The sequence below is a fragment of the Salmo salar genome, chromosome ssa10 (genome assembly GCF_905237065.1).
Source record: "Salmo salar chromosome ssa10, Ssal_v3.1, whole genome shotgun sequence".
Classification (NCBI taxonomy): Eukaryota; Metazoa; Chordata; class Actinopteri; order Salmoniformes; family Salmonidae; genus Salmo; species Salmo salar.
The window spans coordinates 86,629,957-86,650,343 of NC_059451.1; positions in this window are offsets into that span (position 1 = coordinate 86,629,957).

Genomic DNA, 20,387 nt, shown 5'->3' on the forward strand with positions numbered 1-20,387 from the left:
CAGAGTTCATTAATATTAACAATTGACAATTGAACGCTCACTCATTCGGGAACAATTGCAATCAATATATATTTACGCTCAGTGTGTCGTCGGGATCCTTGTTGAAGCGTCATTCGGTTGGAGAGTTCTCTCTCTCTCTCTCTCGGTTAGAATGGATCTTTCAAAGCGACATTCATTAATGTCGTCATAGAATGGATGTTTCGTTGGTCTTCGCGTTCAATGATATAATTTACTTAGCTGCAGACTAATAATTAATATCAAAGACTTGTTCTTATTCTGTCAGTATCAATAGTCTAAAAGTTAACCACGTGGTATAGTTCACTTTCAGTAGAGTACTTGGATGGTCAAACCTATTGGCCAACTCGCAATGGAGTGGAGGCCGGGGTCTGAAGAAAGTAGATCAGAGTATAGTTTTATAGTGAACATGTCACATGACGCCTGGTCCTGTCTGTGTCCCTGGGGGCGTGCCGATGACAGAGTTAGACTTGGTACAGAAATACAATTCTATCACATTAACCTCTCTAGGCTAGGCGGGACGAATTCGTCCCACCTACGTAACAGCCACTGCTATCCTGTGGCGCGATTTTCAAAACCTTAAAAATCCTATTACTTCAATTTCTCAAACATATGACTATTTTACAGCCATTTAAAGACAAGACTCTCGTTAATCTAACCACACTGTCCGATTTCAAAAAGGCTTTACAACGAAAGCAAAACATTAGATTATGTCAGCAGAGTACCAAGCCAGAAATAATCAGACACCCATTTTTCAAGCCAGCATATAATGTCACCAAAACCCAGAAGACAGCTAAATGCAGCACTCACCTTTGATGATCTTCATCAGATGACAACCCTAGGACATTATGTTATACAATACATGCATGTTTTGTTCAATCAAGTTCATATTTATATCAAAAACCAGCTTTTTACATTAGCATGTGACGTTCAGAACTAGCATACCCCCCGCAAACTTCCGGGGAATTCGCTAACATTTTACTAAATTACTCACGATAAACATTCACAAAAAGCATAACAATTATTTTAAGAATTATAGATACAGACCTCCTCTATGCACTCGATATGTCCGATTTTAAAATAGCTTTTTGGTGAAAGCACATTTTGCAATATTCTAAGTACATAGCCCAGGCATCACGGCTCGCTATTTAGACACCCGGCAAGTTTAGCACTCACCATAATCATATTTACTATTATAAAAGTTTGATTACCTTTTGTTGTCTTCGTCAGAATACACACCCAGGACTGCTACTTCAATAACAAATGTTGGTTTGGTCCAAAATAATCCATCGTTATATCCGAATAGCGGCGTTTTGTTGCATGCGTTCCAGACACTATCCCGAAATAGTAAAGAAGTGGCGCAATTCGTGACAATAAAATTCTAAGTATTCCATTTACCGTACTTCGAAGCATGTCAACCGCTGTTTAAAATCAATTTTTACGACATTTTTCTCGTAGAAAAGCGATAATATTCCGACAGGGAATCTCCTTTTCGGCAAACAGAGGAAAAAATCCCAAAGGCGGGGGCGGTCGGGGTCACCGCATAAGCCAGTGTCCCTTGATCGGCCACTTGAGAAAGGCGATAATGTGTTTCAGCCTGGGGCTGGAATGACGACATTCTGTTTTTTCCCGGGCTCTGAGAGCCTATGGAAGACGTGGGAAGTGTCACGTTAGAGCAGAGATCCTTAGTAAATGATAGAGATAGAAAACAAGTTCAAGAAATGGTCAGACAGGCCACTTCCTGTAAAGGAATCTCTCAGGTTTTGACCTGCCATTTGAGTTCTGTTATACTCACAGACACCATTCAAACAGTTTTAGAAAATTTAGGGTGTTTTCTATCCATATGTAATAAGTATATGCATATTCTAGTTACTGGGTAGGAGTGGTAACCAGATTAAATCGGGTATGTTTTTTATCCAGCCGTGTCAATACTGCCCCCTAGCCCTAACAGGTTAACATCAGTACATAGCATCTCAATGTATTACAAAAGCTTTATCCTTATTAATACATTCTATACAACCATGTGGATGCAATTCTCATCACTGAGGCTATTATATAAACTGTTTTATGGCAATATTGTCTCTTCTGAGTATCACAAAATTGTACCAAGCGGACCAGTTCGTAGCTGGATTCTTCACCAATCTTCCATACCTTCCCCAGAACACAAATGTTGCTTGGCTCCCCAATTCTGTGAGTTGGAAGAATTTCCTGTGTCTCTCTATGGGCCATGTGGCAAGAGATTCTCCTCTTAGAGTTTTTACAACTCCTTCACACAGGGACTGGGTGGGGGAGGGTAGGTTGGGGGATGGTGCAAGGGGGGAGGGGGTCAACTGTCCTCCCTGTACTCAAAGAGGCCAACGTCATGACAACTTCCTCCTCTGTAGGTAGGCTGGATCGTCCACTACTGAAATGAAGCACTCAGAGGGGGTACCACAGGTTCAAATGTGGTGTGGCAAAATTCTTATGTGGCTTTTCTGGGGCATGGAGTTTTCCCTACTGTCATGACTTGGTCAGGTCATTGTTGTAGATAGCTTCTCTTTTCGTCTGTGCTATGGCTATAGGGCTGGGTTTTTCTTGTCAGGTCATGTGAATTGGAAACACTCCTGGCCTAAGGTGGATCAAACTTTTTCAAACTACCATAAACCTAGTTATTATTCATTCTGAATCTGATATCAAAAAAGCCACAACTTTTTTTATGCGTAAGTCATAAAACCACTAACCTTGTGTTGTTGTCCTGGTCACCATCTGGCCCACCATAGGTTGGTTCCCTGACGCTCACTGTAGGAACTGAATGCCTGTAAAATCCATATATTCAATCATTAAAACAACTACTTTCAACATTTTAATAAAAAATAATATCCCCCTTTTCGTAAAGTAGATTTTATTGAATGTCACTCATTCAATAGTCTGACGAGACAGCCTACAGTGAGGAGGTGAGGGTCCTGGGAAAGTGGTGCAAGGAAAATAACCTCTCACTCAACATGACCGCAATGGAGAAGGTGGAAAGTTTTAAGTTCCTTGATGTACACATCACTGATGATCTGAAATGGTCCACCCACACAGACAGTGTGGTGAGGAAGGCGCAACAATTTGTCTTGGCCCCAAAAACCCTCAAAAGCTTTTACAGATGCACAATTGAGAGAATCCTGCCGGCCTGTATCACCGCCTGGTACGGCAACTGCACCGCCTGCAACCGCAGGGCTCTCCAGAGGGTGGGTCTGTCTGCCCAGCGCATCACCGGGGGCAAACTACCTGCCCTCCAGGACACCTACAGTACCCGATGTCACAGGAAGGCCAAAAATATCAAGAACATCAACCACCCGAGCCACGGCTTGTTCACCCCGCTATCATCCAGAAGGCAAGGTCAGTTCGGGTGCATCAAAGCTGGGACCGAGAGACTGAGAATCTGCTTCTATCTCAAGGCCATCAGACTGTTAAATAGCCATCACTAGCCGGCTTCCACCCGGTTACTCAACCCTGCACCTTAGAGGCTGCTGCCCTATATACATAGACTTAGAATCACTGGCCACTGTAATAATGGATCAATAGTCACTTTAATAATGTTTACATACTGCTTTACTCATCTCATATGTATATACTGTATTTTATTCTACTGTATTTTAGTCAATGCCACTCTGACATTGCTCAACCTAATATCTATATATTCTTAATTCCATTCTTTTACATCTGTGTGTATTGTTGTGAATTGTTAGATACTACTGCACTGTTGGAGCTAGGAACACAAGCATTTTGCTATATACAGGGTCAGTGTGTTCATATTGTGTTCATAATGTCTGTGTAGACTGATCTGTGGCGGAATTTGTCGTTTTTTTATTTGTACTTTTAAGACAGTTAAATGTGCACCACAAGCATTTTGTGACCAGCTGTGGAAATAAAATAATACGTCAACATTACTGGACAAACAAACTGGCTGACTAACCTTTTCAGGAACTTCGGTATCCCTTGGCCTTGGGAAGCAACAGCAGATCGTATCATCTTCTATATCCTGTGTCAAACACATTTATTCAGTGAGTTTAAATTGTTATCTTTAGCTGCTGGCTGCATGATTGCATCAACCTAGCTAGATAATGTTAGCTAGCTAGCTGTCTAGCTAAGCTACTAAAGCTAACGTTAGTGGTTTTGTTAGCTAGCTAGCTATATATTGGATCTATCAGGAATCAAGGTTAAGACCCAAGTGCAAACTGTGTGAAGTAACAATGTTTATTGTAACAACGGGGGCAGGCAAGCGACAGGACAAGGCAGGCAGGGGTCAGTAAACCAGAGGTAGGGTAACAGTACCGGGCGGCAGGCAGGCTCAGGGTCAGGGTAAGACAGAGGTCGGTAATCCAGAGGGGGGCAAAGGTACAGGTCGTCAGGCAGGCTCAGGGTCATGGGCAAGCAGAGTGGTCAGGCAGGCAGGCTCGGAGTCAGGACAGGCAAGGGTCAAAACGAGGAGGGTGAGAAAAGAGAAACTGGAAAAAGCAGGAGCTGAGACACAAAATGCTGGTAGGCTTGAACAAACAAGACGAACTGGCCCAGACAGACAGAAAACACAGGTATAAATACCCAGGGGATAAGTGGAGAAGATTGGCGACACCTGGAGGGGGTGGAGACAAATACAAGGACAGGTGAAACAGATAAGGGCGTGACACTACACTCTAGGGACACCAGCTGGCGTTCCACCTGGGCGGATACCTGGTTGACTGGGGTGCCGGCGGTGAAAGTCGGCGATGATGGCCGGGTCCAGGATGTCTTTAGCGGGAACCCAGCACCTCTCCTCCGGGCCATAACCCTCCCAGTCAACCAGGTACTGGAGACCCCTGCCCCGTGGTCGAACCCTCAGGAGGTGTCTCACCATGAATGCTGGCTGGCCATCGATGACACGGGGGGAGGGATGGGCCTAGAAACAGAATACAAGGGGCAGTCAGAAATGGTTTTGACTCTAGACACAGAAAAAGTAGGAAAAATACGGAGGGTACGGGGCAACAGAGGATGAACAGCAGAGGGGCTAATGATCTTGGAGCGGGGGGGAAAGATCTTGGCTTCCGGGGGTGTAGCCGTGGCACTATAGCAGCGTGCCAGCACATCAGGCTGGAGCTTCTGGGATACCGGTCAGTAATGCAGAAAAAAAGTGGCCCGGGCCTTCCTGAACCCCTCCCGGTGGTCTTGGTACACTGCAGAGTTGGAGGAGAGGTACGGGGCAATTTCCAAGCCCCCAGGAAGACGTCCCAGGGCAGGCAAAGCTAACTTCAGGCAATGAGTGTAGCAGGATGGGCTCCAGCCCACAATGGCACCAGTAGCCCAGTCAATGGAGGGATTGTGTCTCTGGAGCCAAGAGAATCCCAATACCACGGGAACCTGCGGAGACTCAACCAGCAGGAATTGGATCGTCTCGCTGTGGTTCCCCGGCACTTGTAGGTTGACAGGGGTGGTCTGGTGGGTGACTAGGCCTATAGAGCGCCTGTCCAGCACTCTAACACCCATGGGAATGGAGAGGGGTTGAGTGGGGATGCCCAGCTTGGACGCCAGAGTAATAACCATGAGACTCATATCGGCCCCCGAGTTGATGAGTATCTGGAGAGACTTGGACTAGACGCTCCACAGCAGGGTGACATGGAGAAGGGGGCGAGTAAGGGGAGAAGAACAATTATCTTTGAGACCCACCAGTGTACTCACTCCCACAAATGAGCTAGGTCTCTTGAAGGGACAGGTAGACAGACAATACAGACAACTCTGGGTCTCAAGTCTGCGTACGCGTTCAGCTGGAGACAGCCTAGTCCTGCCGAGCTGCATCGCCTCTGGAAGAGGTGAATGGGCAGTCTCCGGAGGCTCTTGGAGGGACTCAGAGAAGTACAGATCCTCTCGGAGACGTAGACGCCGGGGACTTCCGGAGTTCATCAGATGCAGGGTGGGATCCCTGAGTGAGTGATTGGGACCGCAATCGGACCTCTTCTCCCTCCTACGTTCGCGTTGCTGACCATCGATCCAGATGGTTAAAGTGATGAGAGTCGAGAGCCGTCGGTAGTTCTCGGGCTGCCAGCTCATCCTTTACCTCCTCTGATAATCCGTTAATCCGTGCAGTAATGTGTCAAATAGCGCTTCCAGGTTCCAGGTACCCTCCGCTGCTAGCATGTGGAACTCCACCGCATAGTCTGCTACACTGAGGGTGTCCTGCCGAAGCTGGAGTAACTTCCGGGCAGCCTCTCTACCGGACACTGAAGCCTCTAAAACTTTTCTCACCTTCACCATGAATACCTCCAGACTGAGTGTCACGTCCTGACCAGTAAAGGGGTCATTTTGTTATATAGTATGGTCAGGGCGTGGCAGGGGTGTGTTTGATTTATGTGTCTTGGGTTTTTGGGTAATGTTCTATGTTGTCTATTTCTATGTTTGAATGTCTATTTAGTCTATTTATATGTTCAGGTTTGGTTTGGCCTTCAATTGGAAGCAGCTGTTCTTTGTTGCTTCTAATTGGAGGCCATATTTAAGTAGGGGTTTTTTGCCACTGAGTTCGTGGGTAGTTATTTTCTGTATAGCTGGTAAGCCTTATAGAACTGTTTCGTCGTTGTTTGTTATTTTTGTTAAGTGTTCACGTTTATCCAAAGGGCACGATACCCGCTGCGCCTTGGTCCACTTTTTACGACGCACTTGACACTGAGGCAGACGGCGTGGCCCAGGCAAGTGCCCTCCCGGACAGTGTAATAATGTACACTATCTTTGAGCGGTCTGAGGGGAACGAAGAAGCCTGCAGCTCGAAAATTAGGGAGTTTCTGGGCAGGAGTAGTAACCAGATTAAATCGGGTACGTTTTTTATCCGGCCGTGAAAATACTGCCCCCTATCCCAAACAGGTTAACCAGGTAGGCAAGTTGAGAACATGTTCTCATTTACAATTGCGACCTGGTCAAGATAAAGCAAAGCAGTTTGACACATACAACAACACAGAGTTACACATGGAGTAAAACAAACATACAGCCAATAATACAGTAGAAAAATAAGTCTATATGCAATGTGAGCAAATGAGGTGAGATAAGGGAGGTAAAGGCAAAAAAAGGCCATGGTGGCGAAGTACATACAATATAGCAAGTAAAACACTGGAAGGGTAGATTTGCAGTGGAAGAAAGTGCAAAGTAGAAATACATTACATTACATTTAAGTCATTTAGCAGACGCTCTTATCCAGAGCGACTTACAAATTGGTGCATTCACCTTATGATATCCAGTGGAACAACCACTTTACAATAGTGCATCTAAATCTTTTAAGGGGGGGGGGGGGTTAGAAGGATTACTTTATCCTATCCTAGGTATTCCTTAAAGAGGTGGGGTTTCAGGTGTCTCCGGAAGGTGGTGATTGACTCCGCTGTCCTGGCGTCATGAGGGAGCTTGTTCCACCATTGGGGTGCCAGAGCAGCGAACAGTTTTGACTGGGCTGAGCGGGAACTGTGCTTCCTTAGAGGTAGGGAGGCGAGCAGGCCAGAGGTGGATGACCGTAGTGCCCTTGTTTGGGTGTAGGGCCTGATCAGAGCCTGAAGGTACGGAGGTGCCGTTCCCCTCACAGCTCCGTAGGCAAGCACCATGGTCTTGTATCGGATGCGAGCTTCAACTGGAAGCCAGTGGAGAGAGCGGAGGAGCAGGGTGACGTGAGAGAACTTGGGAAGGTTGAACACCAGACGGGCTGCGGCGTTCTGGATGAGTTGTAGGGGTTTAATGGCACAGGCAGGGAGCCCAGCCAACAGCGAGTTGCAGTAATCCAGACGGGAGATGACAAGTGCCTGGATTAGGACCTGCGCCGCTTCCTGTGTGAGGCAGGGTCGTACTCTGCGAATGTTGTAGAGCATGAACCTACAGGATCGGGTCACCGCCTTGATGTTAGTAGAGAACAACAGGGTGTTGTCCAGGGTCACGCCAAGGTTCTTAGCACTCTGGGAGGAGGACACAATGGAGTTGTCAACCGTGATGGTGAGATCATGGAACGGGCAGTCCTTCCCCGGGAGGAAGAGCAGCTCCGTCTTGCCGAGGTTCAGCTTGAGGTGGTGATCCGTCATCCACACTGATATGTCTGCCAGACATGCAGAGATGCGAAACTTAACATGTGTAAACATCTCCATACCTCTGACGGATGGCCTCCTACAACAGGTCGTCACAGTGAGCCAGTCCCCCAGCCTACCCATCCATCCACCCAGGTCAACGATGCCTGACTTTACCTTCCGGAGAAGTATGACGGTACTCCATGGGGAATTGTGTAAATTTTGGTATGACCATAACAAGATTCAAAAACTGAGACATGAACTGAACAGATATCTGACTAACAGAAATTGAATAATGTGTCCATGAACAAAGGGGGTGTCAAAATAAAAAGTAACAGTCAGTATCTGGTGTGGCCACCAGCTGCATTAAGTACTACAGAGCATCTCCTCCTCATGGACTGCACCAGATTTGCCAGTTCTTGTTGTGAGATGTTACCCTACTCTTCCACCAAGGCACCTGCAAGTTCCCGGCCATTTCTGGGGTGAATTGCCCTAGCCCTCACCCTCCGATCCAACAGGTCCCAGATGTGCTCAATGGAATTGAGATCCGGGCTCTTCGCTGGCCATAGCAGAACACTGACATTCCTGTCTTGCAGGAAATCACGCACAGAATGAGCAGTATGGCTGGTTGCATTGTCATGCTGGAGGGTCATGTCAGGATGAGCCTGCAGGAAGGGTACCACATGAGGGAGGAGGATGTCTTCCCTGTAACGCACAGCATTGAGATTGCCTGCAATGACAACAAGCTCAGTCTGATGATACTGTGACACACCGCCCCAGACCATGACGGACCCTCCACCTCCCAATCGATCCCGCTCCAGAGTACAGGCCTTGGTGTAATGCTCAATCTTTTGATGATAAAAGCAAATCCGACCATCACCCTTGATGAGACAAAACCGTGACTCGTCAGTGAAGAGCACTTTTTGCCAGTCCTGTCTGGTCCAGTGACGGTGGGTTTGTACCTATAGGCGACGTTGTTGCCGTTGATGTCTGGTGAGGTCCTGCCTTACAACAGGGCTACAAGCCCTCAGTCCAGCCTCTCTCAGCCTATTGCGGACAGTCTGAGCACTGATGGAGGGATTGTGCGTTACTGGTGTAACGCGGGCAGTTGTTGTTGGCATCCTGTACCTGTCCCGCAGGTGTGATGTTCGGATGTACCGATCCTGTGCAGGTGTTGTTACACGTGGTCTGCCACTGCGAGGATGATCAGCTGTCTGTCCTGTCTCCCTGTAGCGCTGTCTTAGGTGTCAGTACAGACATTGCAATTTATTGCCCTGGCCACATCTGCAGTCCTCATGACTCCTTGCAGCATGCCTAAGGCACGTTCACGCAGATGAGCAGGGACCCTGGGCATCTTTCTTTTGGTGTTTTTCAGAGTCAGTAGAAAGGCCTCTTTAGTGTCCTAAGTTTTCATAACTGTGACCTTAACTCGTGGAGGAGTTTTTTCAAGCTAGCATATAATGTCACATAAACCCAAACCACAGCTAAATGCAGCACTAACCTTTGATGATCTTCATCAGATGACACTCCTAGGACATTATGTTATACAATACATGCATGTTTTGTTCAATCAAGTTCATATTTATATCAAAAACCAGCTTTTTACATTAGCATGTGACGTTCAGAACTAGCATATCCACCGCAAACTTCCGGTGAATTTATTAAATTACTCACGATAAACGTTCACAAAAAACATAACAATTATTTTAAGAATTATAGATACAGAACTCCTTTATGCACTCGCTATGTCCGATTTTAAAATAGCTTTTCGGCAAAAGCACATTTTGCAATGTTCTGAGCTCGCCATCACGGGCTAGCTATTTTGAACCCCACCAAGTTTGGCCCTCACCAAACTCAGATTTACTATAATAAAAATTTGATTACCTTTGCTGTTCTTCATCAGAATGCACTCCCAGGACTTCTACTTCAATAACAAATGTTGGTTTGGTTCAAAATAATCCATAGTTATGTTCAAATATCCTCTGTTTTGTTCGTGCGTTCAAGACACTATCCGAAGGGTGACGCGCCCGGCGCGTTTCGTGACAAAAAAATCTAAATATTCCATTATCGTACATCGAAGCATGTCAACCGCTGTTTAAAATCAATTTTTATGCGATTTTTCTCGTAAAAAAACGATAATTTTCCGACCGGGAAACCCTGTTTTCGTTCAAAGACGAAAAAATAAAAACATGGTGTCGCCTCGTGCACGCGCCCCCAGTCTCATTGTTCTCTGATCGACCACTATCCAAATGCGCTACTGTTTTTCAGTCAGGGGCTCCAAAGGCATCATTCACCGTTTTGCCGCCTTCTGAGAGCCTATGGGAGCCGTAGGAAGTGTCATGTTACAGCAGAGATCCTCAGTTTTCAATAAAGAGAGTGTAGAAGCCCAAGAATAGGGTCAGAGAGGGCACTTCCTGTAAGGAATCTACTCAGGTTTTTGCCTGCCATATGAGTTCTGTTATACTCACAGACACCATTCAAACAGTTTTAGAAACTTTAGGGTGTTTTCTATCCAAAGCCAATAATTATATGCATATTCTAGTTTCTGGGCAGTAGTAATAACCAGATTCAATCGGGTACGTTTTTTATCCGGCCGTGCAAATACTGCCCCCTATCCCCAACAGGTTAATTGTTTATGGGAAACAGTGTTTAAACCCTTTACAATAAAGATCTGTGAACTTATTTAGATTTTTACGAATTATCTTTGAAAGACAGGGTCCTGAAAAAGTGTTAAGAGAATGATGTTCTCAATGTTAACTTCAATTAAAATACTCAGTCTGTGTAAGGGCTGTCGTACTGGAGAGACCAAGGTGCAGCGGAGTTAGTGTTCATAATTTAATTCAGAAAGAACACGATATAATTACAAAACAAGAAACAACCGACAGCTAAACAGTACTGACAGCTAACACACTGAACAGAAACAATTACCCACAAACACAAAGAAAAACACACACCTGTTTATAGGACTCCCAATCAGAGGCAACTAGAAACACCTGCCTCCAATTGAGAGTCCAGCAACCAATCTACACATAACACAAAAACTCTGCCATGTCCTGACCAAAACTAATACAATTACTCCCTCTGCTGGTCAGGACGTGACAGTACCCCCCCTAGAGGTAAAGACCCCGACTGTACCTAAAAGAAAAGACAAACCCCCCACCAAACAACAACAACAACAAAAGAATATCCACCTAAACTAAAGGGAGGGAAGGGAGGGTGGCTGCCGTCAACGACGGCACTGTGCTACACCCCCCCTCCCCAACCCACCTATCTAGGAGGCGGCTCAGGTGCGGGACGTGGACCTCGCTCCACCTTCGGCGTCGCCCACCTAGGTGGCGCCCCTGGCTGTGCCGGGCAGACGGGCCACTCTGGCTGACCCGGGCAGACGGACCACTCTGGCTGGGCCGGAGGACAGGCGGGCCACTCGGGCTGGGCCGGAGGACAGGCGGGCCACTCGGGCTGGGCCGGAGGACAGGCGGGCCACTCGGGCTGGACCGGAGGACAGGCGGGCCACTCGGGCTGGGCCGGAGGACAGGCGGGCCACTCGGGCTGGACCGGAGGACAGGCGGGGCACCCTGGCAGATCCGGGCAAGTGGGCCACTCTGGCCGATCCGGGCAGACGGGCCACTCTGGCAGATCCGGGCAGACGGGCCACTCTGTCAGATCCGGGCAGATGGGACAATCTGGCAGACCCGGGCAGACGGGCCACTCTGGCAGACCCGGGCAGACGGGCCACTCTGGCAGACCCGGGCAGACGGGCCACTCTGGCAGACCCGGGCAGACGGGCCACTCTGGCTGATCTGGGCAGACGGGCCACTCTGGCAGACCCGGGCAGACGGGCCACTCTGGCTGATCCGGGCAGACGGGCCACTCTGGCTGTTCCGGGCAGACGGGCCACTCTGGCTGTTCCGGGCAGACGGGCCACTCTGGCAGCTCCGGGCAGACGGGCCACTCTGGCAGCTCCGGGCAGACGGGCCACTCTGGCAGCTCCGGGCAGACGGGCCACTCATGGCTGCTCCTGCCTGGCTGTCAGCTCTGGCGGCTCCTGACTGGCGTGCAGCTCTGGCGGCTCCTGACTGGCGGGCAGCTCTGGCGACTCCTGACTGGCGGGCAGCTCTGGCGACTCCTGACTGGCGGACAGCTCTGGCGACTCCTGACTGGCGGGCAGCTCTGGCGACTCCTGACTGACGGGCAGCTCAGGCGACTCCTGACTGGCGGGCAGCTCTGGCGACTCCTGACTGGCGGGCAGCTCTGGCGACTCCTGACTGGCGGGCAGCTCTGGCAACTCCTGACTGGCGGGCAGCTCTGGCAACTCCTGACTGGCGGGCAGCTCTGGCGACTCCTGACTGGCGAGCAGCTCTGGCGACTCCTGACTGGCGGGCAGCTCTGGCGACTCCAGACTGGCGAGGCTGGGCTGACGCACTAGATGCCTGATGCGTGGGGCTGGTACAGGACGTGCTAGCCTGGAGACACGCACCTTAGGGCTAGTGCGGGGAGCGGGAACAGGCCGAGTCAGACTGGGCTGACACACCTCAGGGCTAGTGTGGGGAGCTGGCCTGGGGCTCCATCCTCGCCCCGCCAAATAGCCCCTGTGCCCCCCGCCAAAAAAATTATTGGGGCTGCCTCTCGGGCTTCCTTCCCAGCCGTGTTCCCTCATACCGTCGCCGTTGGTCCTTCTCTCCTGCTGCCTCCACTCTTCTGAGTGCCACTACCTGTTCCCATGGGAGGCGATCCCTTCTGACCAGGATCTCCTCCCAAGTGTAGGATCCCTTGCCGTCCAGGATGTCCTCCCATGTCCAGTCCATCACGCTGTTCTCCTGTGGCTCCTTCCTCCTCCGCTGCTTGGTCCTTTTGTGGTGGGTAATTCTGTAAGGGCTGTTGTACTGGAGAGACCAAGGTGCAGCGGAGTTAGTGTTCATAATTTAATTCAGAAAGAACACGATATAATTACAAAACAAGAAACAACCGACAACTAAACAGTACTGACAGCTAACACACTGAACAGAAACAATTACCCACAAACACAAAGAAAAACAAACACCTGTTTATAGGACTCCCAATCAGAGGCAACTAGAAACACCTGCCTCCAATTGAGAGTCCAGCAACCAATCTACACATAACACAAAAACTCTGCCACATCCTGACCAAAACTAATACAATTACTCTCTCTGCTGGTCAGGACGTGACAGTCTGCCATCCAGAATGTGTAAGATTCTGGTTTAATAACACAGACAGAGGACCAGCTTATAAGAATCAGAATTGTTTATTCAGGAGAGCGCTCTGCAGTTCATACACAAAACATCTATTATATACCAGGCTCCTCATTTACGCACACACATTACACACTAACACTAAGGAGAGTTAATTGTTCTTCCCCAGAACTCTCAACATCGTAAATTCTTACCCAGTGTCACGATTCCCACCGACGGTGGCGCCCCCTCCTGCTCGGGTAGCGCTCGGCGGTCGTCGTCACCGACCTATTAGCTGCCACTGTTTCCCTTTTTTGTTTTCCCCCCTGTGTGTGATTGTGTGCACCTGTTCTTAGTGGGGGTGATTAGCGGGGCTATTAGTGTTAGCTGGTCCGCTTGTTCATTGTGCGGGATTATTTTCCTGTTGTGCTTGGGGTTACGCTTGTGCGTTTGTTTTTGGCGCCGCATGTTATTTCCCCTGTGTTTGGGACTCGTTATTTTGTGTGCGCATTATTTTGCTGTTTGGGGTGGCTTGCGTGTGCTCGCCTGTTGCAACTATTAAAAGCCACTACCCTGTGCTCGCTGCTTCCTGCATTTGATTCCTCACTACGACGCCCGAGCCGTTACAGAATCCCGCACCAAGATACTATGGAATCAGCAGGAGCAGCGGCTAACCCCCTTCCCTCGATGGAGGAACGCGTACTCCACCAGACTACTGTCCTCCACCGAATCGGATCTGCAATGGACCAGATGATGGAGAGGATGGACCGATGGGAGAGGAGTGGTCTCCTCTCTCCACCTCCGGCTCCTCCGACGCAGCCACCTCCGCCTCCCACTGCATCTGGCTCTGGCGCGCTTCGTCTGGCGCTCCCGAGGGAGTATGATGGATCGGCGGCTGGGTGCCAGGGATTTCTGCTCCAGCTCGAGCTGTACCTGGCCACCGTCAGATCTGCTCCCTCGGGAGAGGAGAGCGTGAAGGCCCTCGTTTCCTGCCTGACGGGCCGAGCTCTGGAGTGGGCAAATGCTGTCTGGAATGGTCCAGACTCGGCGAAGGATCACTACCCAGAGTTCACCCGCCGCTTTCGGGCCGTGTTCGACCACCCGGGTGAGCGGCTGTTCCACCTCAGGCAGGAGACGAGGAGCGCACAGGACTTCGCGCTGGAGTTCAGGACCTTGGCTGCTGGGGCGGGGTGGAACGACAGGGCCCTTATAGACCATTACCGGTGTAGTCTCCGGGCGGACGTCCGCAGGGAGCTAGCCTGTCGAGACACCGCTCTATCCCTTGATGAGCTCATAGATATGTCCATCCGTCTGGACAATCTGCTGGCTGCCCACGGACGTTCGGAAAGGGTCCTGTCCGTTCCACCTCCGTGCACCCCCGCCCCTACTCCTATGGAAGTAGGGGGGGCTGTGCCAAGGGGCACCGGAGGAGGTGGCTCCTCCTGCACCAGCTGTGGTCGGAGAGGACACACGGCCGACCGGTGCTGGAGGAGCCAGTCTGGGAGTCGAGAGGGCAGGCAGAATACTTCTCGGTCACCCCAGGTGAGTCAGCACCAGATTCACCCAGAACCCCCTGTTGGTCACGTGTTCTTACCTATTTTGTTTTCAGCATAGGGCGCTAGTCGATTCAGGCGCAGCTGGGAACTTTATGGATCGCGGACTTGCCATTAAGCTGGGCATTCCGTGAGTGCTGATAGATTCTCCCTTCCCCGTGCACTCCCTAGATAGCCGACCATTAGGGTCAGGGCTAGTCAGGGAGTCTACGGTTCCACTGGACATGGTAACGCAGGGGAGTCATAAGGAACGGATTCATTTTTTCCTTATTGATTCGCCTGTGTTTCCGGTGGTGCTGGGGGTCCCCTGGCTGGCTGATCACAATCCCCGGATTTCGTGGAAACAGGGGGTTCTCCAGGGGTGGTCAGAGGAGTGTTCAGAGAGGTGTCTAGGAGTTTCCATAGGTGCCACGTCGGTGGAGAGTCCAGACCAGGTGTCCACCGTGCGCATTCCCCCTGAATTCGCCGATTTGGCGATCGCTTTCTGTAAAAATTACCAAATTACCACCTCATCGACAGGGGGATTGTGCGATAGATCTCCAGGTTAACGCTGCGCTTCCCAAGAGTCACGTGTACCCCTTGTCACAGGAGGAGATGGTGGCTATGGAGACATATGTCACGGAATCCCTGGGACAGGGGTACATTCGGCCCTCCATCTCACCCGCCTCCTCGAGTTTCTTTTTTGTGAAGAAAAAGGAGGGAGGTCTGCATCCGTGCATTGATTACAGAGGTCTAAATGCGATCACGGTGGGGTTTAGTTACCCGCTACCTTTAATCGCCAAGGCGGTGGAATCATTTCACGCAGCAAAGTTCTTCACAAAACTGGATCTCAGGAGCGCGTATAACCTGGTGCGTATCAAGGAGGGAGACGAGTGGAAAATCGCATTTAGTACCACATCGGGCCATTATGAGTACCTCGTCATGCCGTATGGGTTGAAGAATGCTCCAGCCATCTTTCAATCCTTTGTAGACGAGATTCTCAGGGACCTGCACGGGCAGGGCGTGATTGTCTATATCGATGATATTCTGATATATTCCGCCACCCGCTCCGCGCATGTGTCCCTGGTACGCAAGGTGCTTGGTAGACTGTTGGAGCACGACCTATACGTTAAGGCTGAGAAATGTGTGTTTTCCAAACGAGCCGTTTCCTTCCTGGGTTATCGCATTTCCACCACGGGGGTGGTGATGGAGTGTGACCGCGTTAAGGCTGTGCGTAATTGGCCGACTCCAACCACGGTGAAGGAAGTGCAGCGGTTCTTAGGCTTTGCCAATTAATACCGGAGGTTTATCCGGGGTTTTGGCCAGGTAGCGGCTCCCATTACCTCACTGCTGAAGGGGGGGCCGGTGCGTTTGCGGTGGTCGACGGAGGCGGACGGAGCTTTCAAGAAGTTGAAGACGCTGTTCACCGACGCACCCGTGTTGGCGCACCCGGACCCGTCTCTAGCATTCATAGTGGAGGTGGACGCATCCGAGGCTCGGGTGGGTGCCGTGCTATCACAGCGCTCGGGTACGCCACTGAAACTCCGCCCCTGCGCTTTCTTTTCGAAGAAGCTCAGTTCGGCGGAGCGTAACTATGATGTGGGGGACAGGGAGTTGCTAGCAGTGGTAAAAGCCTTGAGGGTGTGGCGACACTGGCTTGAGGGGGCTAAGCACCCTTTTCTCATCTGGACCGACCACCGAAATCTGGAGTACATCCGGGCAGCTAGGAAATCTGCGTCAGGCAAGGTGGGCCATGTTCTTCGCCCGGTTTAGGTTTACGATCTCCTATAGACCAGGCTCCCTGAACACGAGGGCCGACGCGCTGTCCCGTCTTCATGACACAGAGGACCGGCCCATTGATCCAACTCCCATCATTCCAGCGTCTAGGCTGGTGGCACCGGTGGTATGGGAGGTGGACGCGGACATCGAGCGGGCGTTAGTATTGGAACCTGCACCTGCACAGTGTCCCGTGGGTCGCATGTACGTGCCGCTCGGTGTTCGTGATCTATTGATTCGGTGGGCGCACACGCTACCCACTTCGGGTCATCCTGGTGTTGCGAGGACAGTGCGGAGTCTAAGGGGGAAGTACTGGTGGCCCACCTTGGCTAAGGACGTGAGGTTCTATGTCTCTTCCTGTTCGGTGTGCGCCCAGAGTAAGGCTCCTAGGCATCTCCCGAAAGGGAAGTTACAGCCCCTCCCCGTTCCACAACGGCCATGGTCGCACCTGTCTGTAGACTTCTTGACAGATCTCCCCCCGTCTCAGGGGAGCACTACGATCCTGGTGGTTGTGGATCGGTTTTCAAAGTCCTGCCATCTCCTCCCGTTGCCCGGTCTCCCTACGGCCCTGCAGACTGCGGAAGCCCTATTTACCCACGTCTTCCGGCACTACGGGGTGCCGGAGGACATTTTCTCTGATCGAGGTTCCCAGTTCACATCCAGGGTCTGGAAAGCGTTTATGGAGCGGCTGGGGGTCTCGGTCAGTTTGACCTCCGGTTATCACCCCAAGAGTAATGGGCAGGCGGAGAGGGTAAACCAGGAGGTGGGCAGGTTTCTGAGGTCGTATTGCCAGGACCGGCCAGGGGAGTGGGCGAGGTACATTCCTTGGGCGGAGTTAGCCCAGAACTCACTTCGTCACTCCTCTACTAACATGTCACCCTTTCAGTGTGTTTTGGGTTACCAACCGGTCCTGGCACCATGGCACCAGAGCCAGACCGAGGCTCCTGCGGTGGAGGACTGGGTACAGCGCTCCAAGGAGACCTGGAGAGCCGTCCAGGAATCCCTGAAGCAAGCCAGTGGATGCCAGAAGAGGAGCGCTGACCGCCACCGCAGTGAGGCCCCCGTATTCGTATCGGGGGACAGGGTCTGGCTCTCGACCCGGAACCTGCCCCTCCGTGTGCCCTGCCGGAAGCTGGGGCAGCAGTGTGTGGGGCCCTTTAAAGTCCTGAGGAAGATAAATGAGGTGTGTTATCGGTTACAACTCCCTTCCTATTACCGTATTAACCCCTCGTTTCATGTGTCTCTCCTCAGGCCGGTGGTAGCTGGTCCCCTGCAGGAAGGTGAGGTGCCGGAGGTCCTCCGCCCCCTCTGGCCATCGGGGGGTCCCCGGCGTACAGCATACGGGCCATTCTGGACTCGAGACGCCGGGTGAGGGGCCTGCAGTACCTCGTAGACTGGGAGGGGTACGGTCCGGAGGAGAGGTGCTGGGTGCCGGCGGAGGACGTCTTGGACCCATCCATGTTGAGGGATTTCCATCGCCTCCGTACGGATCGCCCTGTGCCTCGCCCTCCGGGTCGTCCTCGAGGCCGGTGTCGGCGCGCTGCAGGAGCCGCGCGTCAGGAGGGGGGTACTGTCACGATTCCCACCGACGGTGGCACCCCCTCCTGTTCGGGTGGCGCTCGGCGGTCGTCGTCACCGGCCTATTAGCTGCCACTGTTTCCCTTTTTTGTTTTCCCCCCTGTGTGTGATTGTGTGCACCTGTTCTTAGTGGGGGTGATTAGCGGGGCTATTAGTGTTAGCTGGTCCGCTTGTTCATTGTGCGGGATTATTTTCCTGTTGTGCTTGGGGTTACGCTTGTGCGTTTGTTTTTGGCGCCGCATGTTATTTCCCCTGTGTTTGGGACTCATTATTTTGTGTGCGCATTATTTCGCTGTTTGGGGTGGCTTGTGTGTGCTCGCCTGTTGCAACTATTAAAAGCCACTACCCTGTGCTCGCTGCTTCCTGCGTTTGATTCCTCACTACGACGCCCGAGCCGTTACACCCAGCCGACAGTTTCATATCTCTGAGATTAGGGAACCTAGAGGGTTCAAGCTAGGTCAGGTCAACCACAGTTTAACAGTTATTGATGTTTACTTAAACACACAGACCTCCATTCCTCTCCTATCCTAGTCAATCTCATGAGACTTATGCTTAACCCTTTAGTTATTCATTCTACAGGCTATATAGACCATATCCCTAAATTCAGGGTAGAATTATTTAATCATTTACACTCAAGCAGGAATTCCTTTAACAAAAAGGGACATTTCTTTTTTTGCTGAGTTTATATCTTACATATCATAATACAACCACAATGTTCCGGGAATTTGTGACTCACTGACCCTTTAATAGCTTGATCTGACATATCACCCCTACAAACCCAGTGACACACACCTGGGCTCTGACGCACGCTCACCACATAAACATGCAAACTGTGTGTGTGTGTGTGTGTGTGTGTGTGTGTACCTGTGTATGTGCTTGTGTGTGTGTGTGCATACGTGCATGCTTAACTTTGTCCATGTTTTCATGTAGTCCGAGGCGAAGCCACGGCAGGTCCAGGCTGGGCAGAGGCCCTGCCAGATTGAACACTGGCCCACCCAATCAGGATTTCTTAAAATATGTTTTTTAATTAAATAAATGAATTTTATTTGTTGTTTGTATTGCCTCCTGACTAATCCGAAATGTTGAAAAATGCTGTAGGAGGTTATATTGGTTATATCACAATCATATGGAACCACTACCCCCCCATCCACCTCCCCCACACACGTACCTACTAGCTAGCTAACTGTGGGCAAATTGTTTTGAACTTCTGCAATTCCTTGCTAATGAGAACTAGCGCTAGCTAGTCACAAGTTATGGCAAAACAAAGTTCACTTGTGCTTTTAAAAAAAACACGGATGAAGGATGAACACACAACACCTGTCCCATTTCCTCTATCAGTAGAACCTAATCTGTCAGAGTCGGCATCAGCCCATGAGGAGGCTAGCATGTCAGCCTATGAGGAGCTGTTGCTGATCAACTTTCGCGTTATCTCTCTAAGAACAATCTTCTTGACCCTAGCCAGTCAGACTTCAAGATGGGTCATTCAACCGAGACTGCTCTTCTCTGTGTCACAGAGAGTCCACACTGCCAAAGCTGACTCTCTCTTCTCTGTTCTCATCCTCCTAGATCGATGCGCTGCCTTTGACACCATGAACCATGAGATCCTCCTCTCCACCCTCTCACGGCTGGGCGTCTCAGGCTCTGCACACTCTTGGATTGCATCCTACCTGGCAGGCCTCTCCGACCAGGTGACGTGTCTCCACCACATACTCTCATTACTGATGTCCCCCAGGGCTCTGTTCTAGGTCCTCTCCTCTTATCTCTATACACCAAGTCACTCGGCTCCCTCATATCCTCACATGGTCTCTCCTATCATTGCTATGTGGATGACACTCAACTACTTTTCTCCTTTCCCCCTTCTGACACACAGGTGGCGACACAAATCTCTGCGTGCCAGGCAGATATCTCAACTTGGATGTTGACCCACCACCTCAAACTCAAACTCAACCTCGACAAGACAGAACTGCTCTTCCTCCCAGGGAAGACCTGTCCGCTCAAAGACCTCTCCATCATGGTTGGAAACTTCACAGTGTTAGACCTCTCAGAGTTCAAAGAACCTTGGCGTGACCCTGGACAACACCCTGTCATTCTTTGCAAACATCAAAGCAGTGACCCGCTCCGGCAGGTTCATGCTCTACAACATCTGTAGAGTACGACCCTACCACACACAGGAAGCAGCGCAGGTCCTAATCCAGGTACTTGTTATCTCCCGTCTGGACTACTGCAACACGCTGTTGGCTGGGCTCCCATCCCCTCCCTACCTTCAGGCAAAA